The sequence below is a fragment of the Bos mutus genome, unplaced genomic scaffold (assembly GCF_027580195.1).
Source record: "Bos mutus isolate GX-2022 unplaced genomic scaffold, NWIPB_WYAK_1.1 CTG262, whole genome shotgun sequence".
Taxonomy (NCBI): domain Eukaryota; kingdom Metazoa; phylum Chordata; class Mammalia; order Artiodactyla; family Bovidae; genus Bos; species Bos mutus.
In genome coordinates, this window is record NW_027219764.1 from 45,128 (window position 1) to 65,479 (window position 20,352).

Here is a 20,352-nt window from a genome sequence, read left to right on the forward strand (position 1 = left end):
ATGCAATCCCTATCAAGCTACCAAAGGTATTCTTCACAGAGCTAGAACAAATAATTTCACAATTTGTATGGAAATACAAAAAACCTCGAATAGCCAAAGCTATCTTGAGAAAGAAGAATGGAACTGGAGGAATCAACCTACCTGACTTCAGGCACTACTACAAAGCCACAGTCATCAAGACAGTATGGTACTGGCACAAAGACAGAAATATAGATCAATGGAACAAAATAGAAAGCCCAGAGATAAATCCACGCACATATGGACATCTTATTTTTGACAAAGGAGGCAAGAATATACAATGGATTAAAGACAATCTCTTTAACAAGTGGTGCTGGGAAATCTGGTCAACCACTTGTAAAAGAATGAAACTAGAACACTTTCTAACACCATACACAAAAAGAAACTCAAAATGGATTAAAGATCTAAACGTAAGACCAGAAACTATAAAACTCCTAGAGGAGAACATAGGCAAAACACTCTCCGACATAAATCACAGCAGGATCCTCTATGACCCACCTCCCAGAATATTGGAAATAAAAGCAAAAATAAACAAATGGGACCTAATTAACCTTAAAAGCTTCTGCACATCAAAGGAAACTATTAGCAAGGTGAAAAGACAGCCTTCAGAATGGGAGAAAATAATAGCAAATGAAGCAATTGACAAAGAACTAATCTCAAAAATATACAAGCAACTCCTACAGCTCAATTACAGAAAAATAAATGACCCAATCAAAAAATGGGCCAAAGAACTAAATAGACATTTCTCCAAAGAAGACATACAGATGGCTAACAAACACATGAAAAGATGCTCAACATCACTCATTATCAGAGAAATGCAAATCAAAACCACTATGAGGTACCATTTCACACCAGTCAGAATGGCTGCGATCCAAAAGTCTACAAGCAATAAATGCTGGAGAGGTGTGGAGAAAAGGGAACCCTCTTACACTGTTGGTGGGAATGCAAACTAGTACAGCCACTATGGAGAACAGTGTGGAGATTCCTTAAAAACTGGAAATAGAACTGCCTTATGATCCAGCAATCCCACTGCTGGGCATACACACTGAGGAAACCAGAAGGGAAAGAGACACGTGTACCCCAATGTTCATCGCAGCACTGTTTATAATAGCCAGGACATGGAAGCAACCTAGATGTCCATCAGCAGATGAATGGATAAGAAAGCAATGGTATGTATACACAATGGAGTATTACTCAGCCATTAAAAAGAATACATTTGAATCAGTTCTAATGAGGTGGATGAAACTGGAGCCTATTATACAGAGTGAAGTAAGCCAGAAAGAAAAACACCAATACAGTATACTAACACATATATATGGAATTTAGAAAGATGGTAACAATAACCCTGTGAACGAGACAGCATAAGAGACACTGACGTATAGAACAGTTTTATGGACTCTGTTGCAGAGGGAGAGGGTGGGAAGATTTGGGAGAATGGCACTGAAACATGTATAATATCATGTATGAAACGAGATGCCAGTCCAGGTTTGATGCACGATGCTGGATGCTTGGGGCTAGTGCGCTTGGACGACCCAGAGGGATGGTATGGGGAGGGAGGAGGGTTCAGGATGGGGAACACATGTATACCTGTGGCGTGTTCGTTTTCATATTTGACAAAACTAATACAACTTATAAAGTTTAAAAATAAAAATTAAATTTAAAAAACATATTACATTATTTTAAAAAGAAAAGCAATTGGTTGTATTCTATGAAATACTCCATAATAAATTTTTATTAAAAGAAAATTTAATTAACAAACTTATACATTCAACATGATCATGCCATTTTATAAACATATTGCCATTCAGTTCAGTTCAGTTCAGTCACTCAGTTGTGTCCAACTCTTTGTGACGCCATGAATCATAGCATGCCAGGCCTGCCTATCCATCACCATCTCCCGGAGTTCACTCAAACTCACGTCCATCAAGTTGGTGATATCATCCAGCCATCTCATCCTCTGTCGTCCCCTTCTCCGCCTGCCCCCAATCCTTCCCAGCATCAGAGTCTTTTCCAATGAGTCAACTCTTCGCATGAGGTGGCCAAAGTACTGGAGTTTCAGCTTTAGCATCATTCCTTCCAAAGAAATCCCAGGGCTGATCTCCTTCAGAATAGACAAGTTGGATGTCCTTGCAGTCCAAGGGACTCTCAAGAGTCTTCTCCAAAACCACAGTTCAAAAGCATCAATTCTTCAGTGCTCAGCTTTCTTCACAGTCCAACTCTCACATCCATACATGACCTTAGGAAAAAACATAGCACTGACTAGGTGGATCCTTGTTGGCAAAGTAATGTCTCTGCTTTTGAATATGCTATCCAGGTTGGTCATAACTTTTGTTCCAAGGAGTAAGCATCTTCTAATTCCATGCCTGCAGTCACCATCTGCAGTGACTTTGGAGCCCCCAAAAATAAAGTCTGACACTGTTTCCACTGTTTCCCCATCTATTTCCCATGAAGTGATGGGACCAGATGCCATGATCTTTGTTTTTTGAATGTTGAGCTTTAAGCCAACTTTTTCACTCTCCACTTTCACTTTCATCAAGAGGCTTTTTAGTTCCTCTTCACTTTCTGCCATAAGAGTCGTGTCATCTGCATATCTGAGGTTATTGATATTTCTCCTGGCAATCTTGATTCCAGCTTGTGCTTCTTCCAGTCCAGGGTTTCTCATGATGTACTTTGCATATAAGTTAAATAAGCAGGGTGACAATATACAGCCTTGACATACTCCTTTTCCTATTTGGAATCAGTCTGTTGTTCCATGTCCAGTTCTAACTGTTGCTTCCTGACCTGCATACAGGTTTCTCAAGAGGCAGGTCAGGTGGTCTGGTGTTCCCATCTGTTTCAGATTTTTCCACAGTTTATTGTGATCCACACAGTCAAAGCCTTTGGCATAGTCAATAAAACAGAAATAGATGTTTTTTTGGAACTCTCTTGCTTTTTCCACGATCCAGTGGATGTTGGCAATTTGATCTCTGGTTCCTCTGCCTTTTCTAAAACCAGCTTGAACATCTGGAAGTTCACATATTGCTGAAGCCTGGATTGGAGAATTTTGAGCATTACTTTACTAACGTGTGAGATGAGTGCAATTATGTGATAGTTTGAGCATTCTTTGGCATTGCCTTTTTTTGGGGATTGGAATGAAAACTGACTTTTCCAGTCCTGTGGCCACTGCTGAGTTTTCCAAATTTGCTGGCATGTTGAGTGCAGCACTTTCACAGCATCATCTTTTAGGATTTGAAATAGTTCAACTGGAATTCCATCATCTCCACTAGCTTTGTTCATAGTGATGCTAAGGCCCACTTGACTTCACATCCCAAGATGTCTGGCTCTAGGTGAGTGATCATACCATCGTGATTATCTTGGTCGTGAAGATCTTTTTTATACAGTTTTCCTGTGTATTCTTAGCACCTCTTCTTAATATCTTCTACTTCTGATTTCCTCAGAGGAGAAGGAAAAATAAATGGTCACAGAACCTGACATGCACAGAGATCCAAGGCAAAGGAAAGGCTTCAGAGGGGAGGAGAGGGAGGAAGGAAGGAAACTATATATGAAGGAACTCCTGAAAGCATCATAGCAGCTCACAGCTCCATTGTCATAATCCAGGAACACACCAATCCTACTCAGGGGCTTTTTCACAAACTGAACTAAGGGTAGGGAATTGGTGAAGAGAATATAATGGTCATTCATCTTCTTAGAAAATAGAACAAATGCTTCTTCAGAATAAATACTGAAGTTAGTATCGCTTACCAAAATGTCCTTACTGACCCCCAGAATCCAGCTGGAGGACTGAGTCACAAAGACCTCCCAGTAATGCCTCCCAGAGGAAAAGGCCTGAGCTTCCCAGGACACAACACCCTCCACAACCCGGGGCTGTCTGGACGCACCGTGGTCGTTATCTCTGAACATCACACTTGCATCATCGAGGATCGCATGGTGAATGGTCGTTGTCTGACTCAGAATGTTATCCACTGCAGAAAGAGCAGAAATCAGGTTAGCTAGTGGGATTTCCAGGTCTCTGAGAGGCAGAAGGTAGAGTTCCCTACCTAGTGAGTTGTGTTTTTTTTTTTTTTTTCCCCTTTTCCCTTCTCCAAGGAAACCCAAAGCAAAGATATCTCCAAAGGTCATGACATTTGATAGAAATCCATAAATGAACAGCTTGAAAGCTTCTGAAAGCGTGTCTGGCTAACTTTGTTCACATATTCCTTGCCTTTTGATTGTTTTGAGGTTTATCTAATAGCATTGCAGTTCTTCTACCTAGGCCACTTGTCGTTTTGTGCGTTTTGTGTCGTTTTGTGTCACTGCCTCCTGATTTTAGGGACAATAAATGTTCTTTGTACAATGGATAAAAAATGCACATGAAATGCAGAACACATGAAAATCCAGCAATGCCACATTTAACCTTCCAAAAGTGAAATAACCTGAATAAACACAATATTGATGACTACTCTGAAACCTAAATATTCTGTCTCTTTGGAACCACATGAGCAACTAGCTTGCTCCCTTTTGCTTTGTCTATGTCAAATGTAACTAAACATGTGTATATGACTTTGAATTTTCATTAAACTACAGGTTGGAAAGTCCACCTTTGATCTTTGCAATCCAACTATAGAGACAGAGAAGATGTAACAACTCTAGGAAGTTATGTACTACCATTATTTCAGAAAAATAACAATACAAATCACCTTCCTAGGAAGCTCTAAAGAAATGCAGTTCTGATCACCAAAGGGCTGACCCTTACCTCTGAAGTTGTTAAGCATGTCCAGAATTCCAGAGACAGGCCAACAAGTGAGCTCTGGGTTCATGGGCTGAGGCTTCTGCATCTCTGCCAAGTCAGTCCTGTAACAAATGACACCCGTTACATTTCAAGGCCAAAGTGTAATCATGTGACCATTAAAAGAAAGTAGTTTTTAACCCAGGACATTTTGTTAGAATTCTCCAATTTGAGGTGAATTGTATATATAAAATATTCTACACAGTTGGGAATATAAAAATTTTACCATATCTTTTCCTAAATATAAATTATATCAAATTTCAACTTCCCCATTGTTCTCAGACATTAGTCCAGTTTTCAACTCACTGAACCTCATTCCCTTCCTCTATTCCATCTCATGTAACACAAAGATCCTGGGCATTGTACAGAGAGAAAAAGTTCAGTCAGCAAGAGATTTCAGTCAGCAAGTTGTCATCAAGGATATATTCAGTGTCTACAGGGAAGAGGTCATTAAACCAGACCTGTTAGCTCTTGTCAGGTCAGCTAGGGTCTCTAATTGCAACCTGGTTCAGTCAGTCAGTCAGTTCAGTCACTCAGCCATGTCTGACTCTTTGCGACCCCATGATTTGCAGCACACCAGGCCTCCCTGTCCATCACCAACTCCCGGACTTCACCCAAACTCATGTCCATCAAGTTGGCGATGCCATCCAGCCATCTCATCCTCTGTCATCCCCTTCTCCTCCTGCCCCCAATCCCTCCCAGCATCAGAGTCTTTTCCAATGAGTGAACTCTTCGCATGAGGTGGCCAAAGTATTGGAGTTTCAGCCTTAGCATCAGTCCTTCCAATCTGGTTACCTTAGTCCAAAAGGTCTTAACTTCTCAGTGGGCAGAGCAAAGCCACTCTGAGGTCCTGCCTACAAGGGAGCTTGCAATGATGAAAGACTGAGTCACTACTACTCCTCAGAATGAAAGCACAGTTCCTCTTATTATTCTTAGGGAATTTGCCTCTTTCGGGCCGTTTTTACCTTCCAACTCACTGGGGTAGTATTTCCTCTATGAGATATTAGAAAATTCCTTCTAAAGTTTTATTGTGGTGAGGCTGGAGAGGATGGAGTGAGTGGGTAAAACATAGCCCAGAATGCCAGAATGTTTTCAGATATACTGATTTCAGCCAAATGAAAAAGAAAACTTTAGAGGCCAAGGATTCAAATTCTTCTGAAATAAAATAGAAAATAACCAAAAAGACAATATTGGTCATCTATATATGAAGGTTCTACTCCTATAGAATTATACAAGGATTAAATTTGTAAATTCTGGGTTGTTTATTTATGCATTTATTTATGTATTTTATAAGAAGTACTTCTGGGACAAAGCTATTTAAAGTATATATTAAATGTAGTAGTGTGTACTACATATGGAGAAGGCAATGGCACCTCACTCCACTCCAATAATCTTGCCTAGAAAATCCCATGGAAGGAAGAGCCTCATAGGCTGCAGTCCATGAGGTTGCTAAGCGTCATACACGACTGAGCGACTTCACTTTCACTTTTGACTTTCATGCATTGAAGGAAATGACAACCCACTCCAGTGTTCTTGCCTGGAGAATCCCAGGAATGGGAGAGCCTGGTGGGAGGCCATCTATGAGGTCACACAGAGTCGGACATGACTGAAGCAACTTAGCAATGTGTACATGTCAATATGAAATTCCCAATCTATCCATTTTCACAACCTTATCCCTGGTTCTGGATGGAAAACACTGAGAAAAAATTCCAGAAAGTAGTATTGAATATTCCACAGGCCAAGGACCTATTTACATTGCATTTAACTTACATTGTATATGTTAGTTGTTATAAATTGTCTATAGATGACAAAATGTACTGGAGCATGCTTGTAAGTTAACTGCAAATACTATGGCATTTTGTATAAGGAATCCTGCATCCTGGAATTTAGATATTGGGGAGGACCTGAAAACAATCTCCCATGCTACTGTTAGGGGAAGCATGCTGACTGAAACTGCCCGCCCTGGCCAGGCACCATAGTAACCATTTGCATGAGTTGTTTTATGACAGGAGGCCCTGGTAAGGAACATAGAACTAATAAGCCACCACCAACCAGAAGAGTTTGGGAAAGTTCAAAAGGAGACACCACAAGTCCGACCACCCCCCAGAATCCTTCTCTCTGGCATCCATCTTGGCTGAACAGCGTGTGCACCACCAGGAAGGACTCTGAGTCAGAATGACTGGCCAAAGACAACCCGGAAACGAGTTCATCACCATAAACCCTGAGGCTGAAAGCCAGGTGACAGAGCAGTCCTCCTGGGTTCCCTTTCCCTCCTGCTCTCTGCCTTGGCGCCCTTCCTAAAAAAATCTCTTGCTTTGTCAGCACATGTGTCTCCTTGGATAATTCATTTCCAAGTGTTAGACAAAGGCCTGCTTTAAGGCCCTGGAAGGGGTCCCCTTTCCTGCAACAATACTAAGGAATGACTGTGCATTCAGTTTATTAAAAAAGAGAACAACCGTTCTAGAATTCAAAAAGCATTAGTATATACTCACGTTTGCAATATGTTTCCCAAGGCCTGCAACGAGGGGAAAAAAAAAAAAAAAACGGTCATGAGATTTCCATCCCTTCACTCAATAATATTGTTTTGCTACTTCTCTATTTCTTCTCTATTCTTTGTTCTATAAGATTGTTTTGCTAATTCTCTTCTAAGGCGTACTCAGAAGACATCTTAATAACTCACCCTAAGCTAAAACATGAGGGGCTCCCTTGGGGCACATTAAGGAAGGAAGGAGGTCAGAAGAGTGTGTAATGATGCAGCAACACCTAGGATTCCATTATTACTAATTGCCAGGGCTATTCCAAAGGACGGAGCTCACCATTTAACAAAACAATTGAGTCAAAACAGGGAACCATATAAAACAAATTAGAGTGAAATTGATGACTGTTCTAAAAATCTTGCCTAGAGAACAGGCAAAACTTCAATGTCTCCAGAAAATTTGGGATAATGGAGAGTGACAAAGATTTAGGGGAACACATATTGAGATTTACTCCAAGAATATTAACTTTCACCTGGTCACAGAATTTTTCTGATTTTGGATCATTGGTCTGGATAGTACTCCTGATCACACTGAAAAATATAGTCATATTTTAGCTAGGAAATGGGCAAAAATCTTTCAAAGATTACCAGGATACAGTGAAATAAGTGATTAGACAAATATAATGATAGGAGTCTACTGGCATCATACCCTAGCTGAGAGTAACAGTATATGCAGGTAATATTTCAGTGTCACAGCAGCTCATCTAGAAGAGTGTTTCTCTCTCTGAGACTGGACATTCCTTTCTCACCTGGAGCAGCTCCGTGTCCAGCTTGTGGCACATCCCAGTCAGCTCTCCATACATTTCTCTCAGACTTTCTCTGTACTGAGCCATTCTGAACACACTGTCCTTGAGTTGTAGACAAATATCCTTGGCTTCTTTCTTCAGGGCCTCCAGATGCAGTTTCTCCTCCCCCTGAAGCAACGGATGCATCCTCTAATATTAAAATTTAATCATCATCTTCCTTAAGGCCACATATTTCTGAGGGGATAGAGGATTCAAAGCATTGCTTATGTTTACATTTAAAAAATCAAATATCATTTCCTAGATGTCATCAAGAAATTTCTTGACAAACTGTTTGCCTCACATATCTTTCTATCCATGATTTCTCTGAATTCTAGTTTTTCCCTGTTTGAATCAAGCCATCTGAAGGGTCTGAAATTCTGCCCTCAGGAGGATTCTTCAGGGTTCTTACTCCATCAATTATTTCCTCTCTAATGTGGATCTTGTTTTCTGCTTGTTCCTTGCCATGATTTTTCTAAATATTCTTTAATGAGGTAAGTCTAATTTTGTACAGTTTTTAAAATATGCTCTCTTTTCCCCTTAGGTACTACTCTATTCCTCTTCTCTACTTGAGAGTAACATTGAGTGCAGTGTTGTATTATACTTCATTTCTGAGAAGTTTTAACCAAATCCTCAACATTTGGCCTAGGAACACTTTTCATGCCAAGGTTTTCCCATGTACTAGCATTCCTTGAACTAGCATATATTGGCCTGTTTCATTGTGATAACTGATAGGTCATTTGAAACCACACCTTTTCAAGGGAAGAGATTAATATCCTTTAATGAGAATGTAAACAGGTCTAAAAGCTAGAAGTATATCAATATCTATACAAATAAATAGTAACTTTTTCTTCTTACCTTAAATGACCGAGTTTTTTAAGCTTCCTGATTCAGAATGGTGTCCATTTCTTTTCTTATTTTCCTGAAGAAGCCCATTCTCTTCAGGAATTTCTCCTGCAAAATATCCATGGGATTTAGTGACATAGAAGATGAAAATGAAAATTTCATCCACCTATTCATGATCAAAGACAGCTGTTGGTTACACAGAAACCTTGAGTTAGAATGCTGTGGTCAGATTTTCCCACACTAATCTGCATCTAACGCTTGAATATTAGAGTGACAGAAGCGTATGCTAGAGAATTGGGGAAACATTACAGATACTCAAATACATGTCCTAAGAAACTGAGACTCATATTTATATAGCTTTATTAGGAAAGCATCAAGCTCCCATCAGAAACCTGTGTCCCTGGCGCCACCCGCCCCGGGATGCTGCGTTTCAACGTGCGGACAATTGGGCAACAACACTGAAAGGACACATTATATGTGAGGATCCACACTGAAAAATCCCACCTCCACTATCTCCATCCCATCACCATCATAGCATCCTCGTCTTCTTCTCTGACTTAGGAGCCTCTAGATCCCAAACTGCTCTAGAGGCATCACCTACCTGGGATTCCTCAGCAGCCCTTTGTATCCAACTGTGGCTGTGAGCTCCATGCTCGGGGCATTCAGAGCAGGGCCCACAAAGCAGGGTCTGGTCAGCCTCACAGAAGAGGCCTTTGGCTTCCTGGTGTGTCACACAGATCTGTTCCTCAGAACTGTGGTCGTGGTCAGCTCTGGCCTTTCTGGCAAGGGAAGCCAGGCTCTTGAGGACAATATTCGTTGTGAAATGGGGCTTTGCTGATATTTTCCTGCACTCAGGGCAGCTCTTTGGAATCCAGTCTTCTTCCCAGCAAAGGCTCAGACAGGGACAGCAGAAGCTGTGCCCACAGTCTATGGTGACGGGGTCCAGGAAGTAGTTCATGCAGATGGAGTAGGTGAGTTCATTCTGGAAAGTTTCCAGTGTGTCTGAATCCATGTTTCTAAATGCTAAATACAGAAATAGGAAAAACTGTAAACAGGTCAGTGTTTGCTTATAACTTAAATAACAAAACTACTCCTTACAAGAGAAAAAAAAAATGTGTCATTGCTCGTTCAGGAAAACAATTTTTCCTGGAGTCAATTTAAACCACCAGAGCCTGTCATAGTTTGAACTGGTGAATATTCCCAGCTAACAATAATCAGTAAAAAAATAATCAATTATTTAATAAACCAAAGAAATATGTTTTATTATATACAAGGATTTCCTCTCTACAATAGAAATTCCAGACATTTGGTTAATAGAAAAACATCAGATTCTTTATTTTCTTATATTTCCCTTTTTGCCCATTCCACTTCTTTGGAATCTTTACCAGTTGATTGGATCTATTTTGAACACTTTTCACTTATGGACTGAAAAGTGAGGACTTTAAAATGATAGCAAATGTGACCATCTCAAGAAGATTTTCTGATTAATTTAATCCATTAATTCATATTAATCTATGAATTGTAGACATTATGTTGAACATTTTAGGAGTATTATATGTTTTATTTCCCTGGGTTGGGAAGATCCTCTGGAGAAGGGAATGACAACCCATTCCTGTATTCTAGCCTGGAAAATCCCATAGACAGAGGAGCCTGGCAGACTACAGTCCATGGGTTCACAAAGAGTCAGACAGTTGAGGGGCTAAGCACACACACGTGTGTTTTATAAATATTCATGTCTCTAGAAAACTCTTTTAAGACATAAAAACATATAATAACATATGGTCATGAAATAATGATGAAATAGCTTAATATTATAAATAGAAATATATTAAAACTAACTTATTAACAGTTATTTTAAAATTTTAAGTCATTTAAAAAACTTAAAAAAAAAAACAACTTGTTTTCTTGGATGAGACCCATACAAGTAAAGAGGTAATGAAAAGCATTTGGATGAGAGAAAGTGGGCATGAATATATACTTTCAGTTATCATACTCTGTGACCAAATATTTACTTTAACTATGATTCCTGTTTTCTTCCCTGTCTATAAGAAATTGAATAGGAGAGGTGACTTCTTTCCAAGGGTGAGAATATAGGCCTGGTCAAAAAAAGAGACAGAGTCCATGGGGTCACAAAGAGTCAGACATGACTGAGTGACTTTCACTTTCTTTCACTTCTTAACATAGTATTGGTAAAATAAGTTACTAGTTTAAAAATCCCACATGGAATAAATGCTTGATGCAGCGTTCACTTATAGATATTTCTGATAAAAAAAATTACCTTTCTGTTCACAGTCACTGAAAGTTTCATTTTGAAGTGAACATAGCAGAATTTCATTGTACCTTGATAGAACTCACCTTTGGATACAGTTGATGAAATGTTCTACTCCTGTTCCTTAAGTAACTTTGTTAAATTCAGTTCAGCTTAGGTGCTCACCTCCTCCTGGCAGAAAGTTTCCAAAGTCTCCACAGTGCAACCTACTTCAGTCCAGACATCTATTAGACTCTGGAGAAGAAGGAGTTTGCATCTTCAAGAGATGCTTTATAAATTCTCTGAAGACCACGCCCATTTCCTCCAAGTGATAGTGTTATGGGCCCTGTAAATAGATATAGGTGCACATGATTAGATTTTGCAGTGTTGAAAACACTGTAAGATGCCAATGATTGAAGTCAAACTTTTGAAACCTACTTAATCCAATTATCACAATCCAATCTTCACTAAAAAGTCATATGCTGAATTTATAGTTGTTTGGACAATAAATGAACAACACTGTATGAATTTAATATCTCCATTTAATGAACTATATTTCTAATTCTAGATGACAATTATATCTATTACTTAGGGTAAAAATCCCTTAGAAGAAATGGAATAGTTCTCATAGTCAACAAGAGTCTGAAATGCAGTACTTGGGTGGAATCTCAAAAATGATAAAATGATGTCAGTTTGTTTCCAAGGTGAATGATTCAGTACCACAAATATCCAAATCTGTGCTCCAACCACTGATATGGAAGAAATGAAGTTTATTTGTTCTATGAAGACCTACAGCACCTTCTAGAACTAACACCAAAAAAAGATGTCCTTTACATTATACAACATGAAATGCAAAAGTAGAAAGTCAAGAAAAACCCAGAATAGCATTCAAGTTTGGCCTCATATTGCAAATGAAGCAGGGCAAAGGCTAATAGACATTCTTCAAAAGAACACACTTGTCAAAGCAAACACCCTTTCCAACAACCCAAGAGATGACTCTACACATGGACATCACCAGATGGTCAATACCAAAATCACATTGATTATGTTTTTTACAGCCCAAAGTGAAGAAGCTCTATACAGTCAGTAAAAACAAGACCTGGAGTTGATTGTGGCTCAGATTGTGAGTTCTTATTACAAAATTCAGACTTAAATTGAAGAAAGTAGGGGAAACCACTAGGCTCTTCAAGTATGACCTAAATCAAAACCTTTATTCAGTGGAGGTCATGCATAAATTCAATGCATTATATTTGGTAGCGAGAATGCCTGAAGAACTATGGATGGAGGTTCATAACACTGTACAGCTGGCAGTGACCAAAACCATCCCAATAAAAAGGAAACGCAAGAAGGCAAAGTGGATGTCTGAGAAGGTTTTAGAAATAGCTGAGGAAAGAAGAATAATTAAAGGCAAAGGAGAAAAGGAAAGATATACCCAACCGAATGCAGAGTTCCAGAAAATAGCAAGGAGAGATAAGAAGGCCTTTGTAAATGAACAATGTAAAAAATAAAGGTAAACCATAGAATGGGAAAAACTAGAGATCTCTTCTAGAAAATTGGAGATATGAAGGGAATATTTCTTACAATGATGGGAATAATAAAGGACAGAAATGGTAAGGACTGAACAGAAACACAAGGGATTAAGAAGACGTGGCAAGAATACACAGAATAACTGTACAAGAAGGTTCTTAATGACCTGAATAACCACGATAGTGTGGTCATTAACCTAGAGCCAGACATCCTGGAATATGAAGTCAAGTGGGTCTTAGGAAGCATTACTGCAAATAAAGCTAGTGGAGGTGATAGAATTCCAGTTGAACAAGTTAATTCCTAAAAGATGATACCATTTAACTGTTGCACTCAATATGTCAGCAAATTTGGAAAGCTCAGTAGAGGCCACAGAACTGGAAAATGTCACTTTTCAATCCAATCTCAAAAAAGGACATGCTAAAGAATGTCCAAACTACCCTACAATTGTCCTCATTTCACATGCTAGCAAGGTTATGCTCAAAATCCTTCATGCTAGGCTTCAGCAGTACATGCACTGAAAACTTTCAGATGTACAAGATGGATTTCAAAAAGGCAGAGGAACAAGAAATCCAATTGCCAACATTTGTTGGATCAAATTCTGCAAAGGAATTTCAGAAAACCATCTATTTCTGCTTCACTGACTACACTAAAACTTGGACTGTGTGGATTACAACAAATTATAGGAAATTCTTAAGACATAGGAGTATTGGACCACCTTACCTGTCTCCTGAGAAACCTGTATGTGCATCAAAAGGAACAGTTAGAACCAGACAGGGAAAAAGGAACCACTTCCAAATTGGGAAAGGAATATGATAAGGCTGTATTTTGTCACCTTGCTCATTTAACTTATATGGAGTGTGTGTGTGTGTGTGTGTGTGTGTGTGCACACGCACACACTCAGTTACTACAGTTGTGTCTGACTCTTTGCGACACTGTGGACTGAAGCCTACCAGGCTCCTCTGTCCATGGGATTCTCCAGGCAAGAATACTGGAGCTTATTTCCATGTCCTCCTCCAGGGGATCTTTCCTACCCAGAGATGGAACCTATATCTCCTACATCTTCTGCATTGAGGGCAGGTTCTTTATCGCTGAGGCACTGGGGAAGCCCTTATATGTAGAGAGCATCAGGCAAAATGCCAGGGTGGATGAATCACAAGCTGGAATCAAGATTGCTGGGAGAAATATCAACAACCTCAGATATGAAGATGATATCATTCTAATGGCAGAAAGTGAAAAGGAACTAAAGAGTCTTGATGAGAGTAAAAAAGGAGAATGAATAAGTTGACTTGAAACTTAACATTAAAAATCCTAAAATCATAGCGTCCAATCCCATCACTTAATGGCTAATATCCAAGGAAAGAAAGTGGAAGTACTGACAGATTTTTTTTTCTTGAACTCAAAAATCACTGTGGACAATGACTGCCACTGTGAAATTAAAAGATGCTTGCTTCTTGGAAGAAAAGGTATGACAAACCTAGACAGTATATTAAAAAGCAGAGACATCATCTTGCTGACAAAGGTTCAAATAGTAAAAGCTATGGTTTTTCCAGTAGTCTTGTACAGATGTGGGAGTTGGTCCATAATGCTCACATTGGCTGAGCACTGAAAAAATTGATGCTTTCAAATTGTGATGTTGGTGAAGACTCTTGAGAGTTCCTGGAACTTCAAGGAGATCAAGACACTCAATCCTAAAGTAAATCAACCCTGAATATTCATTGGAAGGACTGTTGCTGAAGCTTTAATATCTTGGCCACCTGATGCAAAGAGCCAATTCATGGGAAAAATCTTGATTCTAGGCAAGATTGAAGAGAAACAGAGAAGTAGGTGGTAGAAGATGGGACAGTGAGATAGCATCACAAACTCAGTGGACATCAGTTTCAGTAAACTCTGGGACACAGTGGCAGAGAGAGGAGCCTGGTGCACTACATTTCATGGCATAGCAAAAATTCTGCCATAACTTAGTGACTGAACAACAACATCAACCCTCAGAAACCAAAGCATAATCTACCTTTTTAAAAAGAATAGACAAGATTTAGTGACTTTGTTTTATTTCATAGAACAGAATAATAAAAGATAATTTTCACTTTACAGGTGAGAGATCTTCCAAATACTATCTTAACCAAGCAATCATGTTTAACATCAACAGTTATGTCAGGTTGATACCAGATACTTCTGATTGGATGCAGTAAGAAGAATGATGCATCTTTGTGCTGTTCCTCTCTAAAACAATTGCTGTTGTTCAGTGGCTAAGTTGTGTCCAACTTTTTGCAACTCTGGAGACTTCAGCAAAGTTTGCTCAGACTCATGTCCATTGAGTTGGTGATGCAATCCAACCATCTTGTTGTCTGTTGCTCCCTTCTCCTCCTGCCCTTAGTCTTTCCCAGCACCAGAGTCTTTTCCAACGAGTCCATGCCTCGCATCAAGTGGCCTAAGTATTGGAGCCTCAGCTTCAGCCTCAGTCCTTCCAATGAATATTCAAGGTTGATTTCCTTTAGGATTGATTGTCCAAGGGACTTTCAAGAGTATTTTCCAGCACCACAATTTGAAAGCACCAATCCTTCAACTCTCAGCCTTCTTTACTGTCCAACTCTCACATCTTTACATGACTATGGAAAACACATCTCTCAAAGTGTTAATTGCTCAGTTGTGTCTGACTCTTTATGACCCATGAACTGTAGCTCCCAGGCTCCTCTGTCCATGGGATTTTGCTGGCAAGAATATTGAATTAGGTTGCGATTTCCTTCTCTGGGGGATCTTCCCAACCCAGGGATAGAACCTGGGTCTCCTGCATTGTAGGCAGATTCTTTACCACCTGAGCCACCAGGAAAAACCATAGCTTTGACTATATGGACCTCAAAAACACAAACCCAGTCTAATTATAAGAAAACCCACCATAGAGGGTCATTTTACAAAAGACCTGGACAGTATGTTTGAAGATGGTAAAGGTTATGAAAATCAAGAAAAAAGCTGTCGCAAACCAGAACAGACATGAGAATGGGCACAATAGACATTCCTGGATGGGTTCCTGGAAAAGGAAAAAGAAAATATTGTAAAAAACAATTGCAACATAAATAAATTTTGGAATTAAAAAATTTAGAGATAATAGTTGCTTTGACAAATACAACTTAAGAGACTGATAATTTCAGGGGAATAATAATCTGGGTGAAGGGGTATTTGATAAATCTCTTTTGTGTCATTTTTGTTCAATTTTTCTACAGTTCTACAATTATTTCACAATAAGATGCAAAAATTTCCTAAACTTTTAAAGATCAGCATTTCAAGAATGGAATTTCTGTATGACCTGTTAAACTCACACAATGTAATACTATATAGAAGATGAAAAGTATAAAAATCTGCATGTACTAATATGAAAGATCTTCATGGCTTATTTCTCTAATGAAGGAAAATTCTGGAAGAATTTACATAACTGAGTTTCTGTAAAATATCGGTTAAAAAAAAACTGTACAATATGATTGCTTTTCTGTAAAATAGCATTGCTTTTCATGTCACAAGTTCAGTGTGTGTATTGGGAGGAAGCCTGATGTGATGGTGGAAGTGTAATGGGGGAACATCCATCTGAATCTCCACAGCAGGTTCTGCTTTTCCTCTCAGTTCTGCTTGATGCTCCCTCTTCTCTTTTGTGGTATCTATGGAGGTTGAGCTTTAAGCCAACTTTTTCACTCTCCACTTTTAGTTTCATCAAGAGGCTTTTTAGTTCCTCTTCACTTTCTGCCATAAGGGTGGTGTCATCTGCATATCTGAGGTTCTTGATATTTCTCCCGGCAATCTTGCTTCCAGCTTGTGTTTCTTCCAGTCCAGCGTTTCTCATGATGTACTCTGCATAGAAGTCAAACAAGCAGAGTGACAATATACAGCCTTGACATACTCCTTTTCCTATTTGGAACCAGTCTGTTGTTCCATGTCCAGTCCTAACTGTTGCTTCCTGACCTGCATACAGATTTCTCAAGGAGCAGGTCAGGTGGTTTGGTATTCCCATCTCTTTCAGAATTTCTCACAGTTTATTGTGATCCACACAGTCAAAGGCGTTGGCATAGTCAATAAAGCAGAGATAGACGTTTTTCTGGAACTCTCTTGCTTTTTCCATGATCCAGCGGATGTTGGCAATTTGATCTCTGGTTCCTCTGCCTTTTCTAAAACCAGCTTGAACATCAGGAAGTTCACGGTTCACATATTGCTGAAGCCTGGCTTGGAGAATTTTGAGCAGTACTTTACTAGCATGTGAGATGAGTGCAATTGTGCGGTAGTTTGAGCATTCTTTGGCATTGCCTTTCTTTGGGATTGGAATGAAAACTGACCTTTTCCGTTCCTGTGGCCACTGTAGAGTTTTCCAAATTTGCTGGCATATTGAGTGCAGCACTTTCACAGCATCATCTTTCAGAATTTGAGATAGATCCACTGGAATTCCATTACCTCCACTAGCTTTGTTCATAGTGATGCTTTCTAAGGCCCACTTGACTTCATATTCCAGAATGTCTGGCTCTAGGTCAGTGATCACACCATCGTGATTATCTGGGTCTTGAAGATCTTTTTTGTACAGTTCTTCTGTGTATTCTTGCCACCTCTTCTTAATATCTTCTGCTTCTGTTAGGTCAATACCATTTCTGTCCTTTATCGAGCCCATCTTTGCATGAAATGTTCCCTTGTTATCTCTGATTTTCTTGAAGAGATCTCTAGTCTTTCCCATTCTGTTGTTTTCCTTTATTTCTTTGCATTGCTCACTGAAGAAGGCTTTCTTATCTCTTCTTGCTATTCTTTGGAACTCTGCATTCAGATGCTTATATCTTTCCTTTTCTCCTTTGCTTTTTACTTCTCTTCTTTCACAGCTATTTGTAAGGCCTCCCAGACAGCCATTTTGCTTTTTTGCATTTCTTTTTTATGGGGATGGTCTTGATCCCTGTCTCCTGTACAATGTCACGAATCTCATTCCATGGTTCATCAGGCACTCTATCTATCAGATCTAGTCCCTCAAATCTATTTCTCACTTCCACTGTATAATTATAAGGAATTTGATTTAGGTCATACCTGAATGGTCTAGTGGTTTTCCTTACTTTCTTCAATTTCAGTCTGAATTTGGCAATAAGGAGTTCATGATCAGAGCCACAGTCAGCTCCCGGTCTTGTTTTTGTTGACTGTATAGATCTTCTCCATCTTTGGCTGCAAAGAATATAATCAATCTGATTTCGGTGTTGACCATCTGGTGATGTCCATGTGTAGAGTCTTCTCTTGTGTTGTTGGAAGAGGGTGTTTGTTATGACCCGTGCATTTTCTTGGTAAAACTCTATTAGTGTTTGCCCTGCTTCATTCCGTATTCCAAGGCCAAATGAGCCTGTTACTCCAGGTGTTTCTTGACTTCCTACGTTTGCATTCCAGTCCCCTATAATGAAAAGGACGTCTTGTTTGGGTGTTAGTTCTAAAAGGTCTTGTGGGTCTTTATAGAACCGTTCAACTTCAGCTTCTTCAGTGTTACTGGTTGGGGCATAGACTTGGATTACTGTGATATTGAATGGTTTACCTTGGAAACGAACAGAGATCATTCTGTCGTTTTGAGATTGCATCCAAGTACTGCATTTCAGACTCTTTTGTTGACCATGATGGCTACTCCATTTCTTCTGAGGGATTCCTGCCTGCAGTAGTAGATATAATGGTCATCTGAGTTAAATTCACCCATTTCAGTCTATTTGAGTTTGCTGATTCCTAGAATGTCGACATTCACTCTTGCCATCTCTTGTTTGACCACTTCCAATTTGCCTTGATTCATGGACCTGACATTCCAGGTTCCTATGCAATATTGCTCTTTACAGCATCGGACCTTGCTTCTATCACCAGTCACATCCACAGCTGGGTATTGTGTTTGCTTTGGCTCCACCCCTTCATTCTTTCTGGAGTTATTTCTCCACTAATCTCCAGTAGCATATCGGGCACCTACTAACCTGGGGAGTTCCTCTTTCAGTATCTTATCATTTTGCCTTTTCATACTGTTCATGGGGTTCTCAAGGCAAGAATACTGAAGTGGTTTGCCATTCCCTTCTCCAGTGGACCACATTCTATCAGATCTCTCCACCATGACCCGCCCGTCTTGGTTTGCCCCAAGGGCATGTCTTAGTTTCACTGAGTTAGAAAAGGCTGTGGTCCTAGTGTGATTAGATTGACTAGTTTTCTCTAAGTATGGTTTCAGTGTGTCTGTCCTCTGATGCCCTCTTGCAACACCTACCTTCTTACTTGGGTTTCTCTTACATTGGGCGTGGGTTATCTCTTCATGGCTGCTCCAGCAAAGCGCAGCCACTGCTCCTTACCTTGGACGAGGGGTATCTCCTCACCACCACTCTTCCTGACCTTTGTTGGGGTTTTTCTCCCCGGGACTTGGAAGCGACGAACCTGAAAGGAGGACACTTGGACAGTCTCTTGCAAGGACTGACAAGTTTATTTCCACAGTCAAGCTTTTTTATAGAAGCAGGAACAAAGAGCTTAAAGTATGCAGCCAGCAGAGCCCATACGGAGTTAACACATAATCAGTAGAAACATTTCAAGGACAGTGTGCTCTAAATGACTCATGGGCTTCTCCCACCACCCGCTCTCACAAGTAACATCCTTATTTATTATTAACTCTTGGCCCTGAGCATAACCAAAGGGAGGAGGTGTCTTTCTGTCCATAGTGCAAAGACGCGTACTTCTGGCCCTTCACCATTTTCCCAAGGACTTTCTCCTTTTATGGCTATTTTGCACTACATTTCCCAACATATCCTCCTTTTGTTTTTAAATTAAGCACAGCGGCGGCTAGTTGGACTCCATTGTGGGAAGCATGGAGTCTTGAGTAGAGACTTCTGTATCCTATAATCAAGGACAAAAAGAGCAGGGTGATGAATACATATATGAAAATATTGCTTCCTGAAAGCCAAGCTCTAGGGTCTAGAGACAATAGGGTTTTGGTTAAAGTATCATAGAATTGAGTACTATACAATTCCCTAGGTACCCTAATTTGAAAATTAGCAACTTGTTGTTTCAACAAATAAATGTCTAAACTTGAGTTACTTGTGAGATCCTGCAAATGCGCCTTAACCTTATTCCAAGGATATTCAGTGCTATTATAGGGCATGTTAGTCAGACAAAAAGAAGTAAAATTTCAGTGACAGCCCATAGGTGTTCGGAAAGTCAGTTGCTGCATTTGATCTCCTAAGTAGATAACCACAGTTTGTAACTCATTAATTCGTGTTTGTAATTGCTGATCTATTTGAGCTTGTCAAGTCCACAGATCATGAGAGTCTTTGTGCCAAGCACTGATAAAATCATGATTTTGTATAGAATTATGTAAAGCCATACCAGACAAAGTTCCTACAGTCACAATGGAGATAAGGCTTAAGATGCCTGCAATAATCCACCCAAGGATGCGCTTAGATCGCCTAAACCCAGTTTTTAACAGTACAGAAAGAAATATAGAATCAGTCCAAGGCTCAGTTAAGTTTATGGGAAGCCATAACTCAGATCTTTGTTTAACTAGTACAATGCTAGCATTGTGATATGAAATGGTGTGATTAAGGCAGGTATACAATGCACATGCAGTACAATTGACAATCTTGGCTGATAAGTCAATATCAAAATGCCCTACAATAAA

At 39.6% G+C, this 20,352-nt stretch overlaps 1 pseudogene; it reads right to left on the minus strand.

The window, feature by feature from the left end:
- Positions 1 to 1,798: 1,798 nt before the first annotated feature.
- Positions 1,799 to 12,918, minus strand: LOC102281786 (tripartite motif-containing protein 64-like; annotated as a pseudogene).
- Positions 12,919 to 20,352: the final 7,434 nt, after the last annotated feature.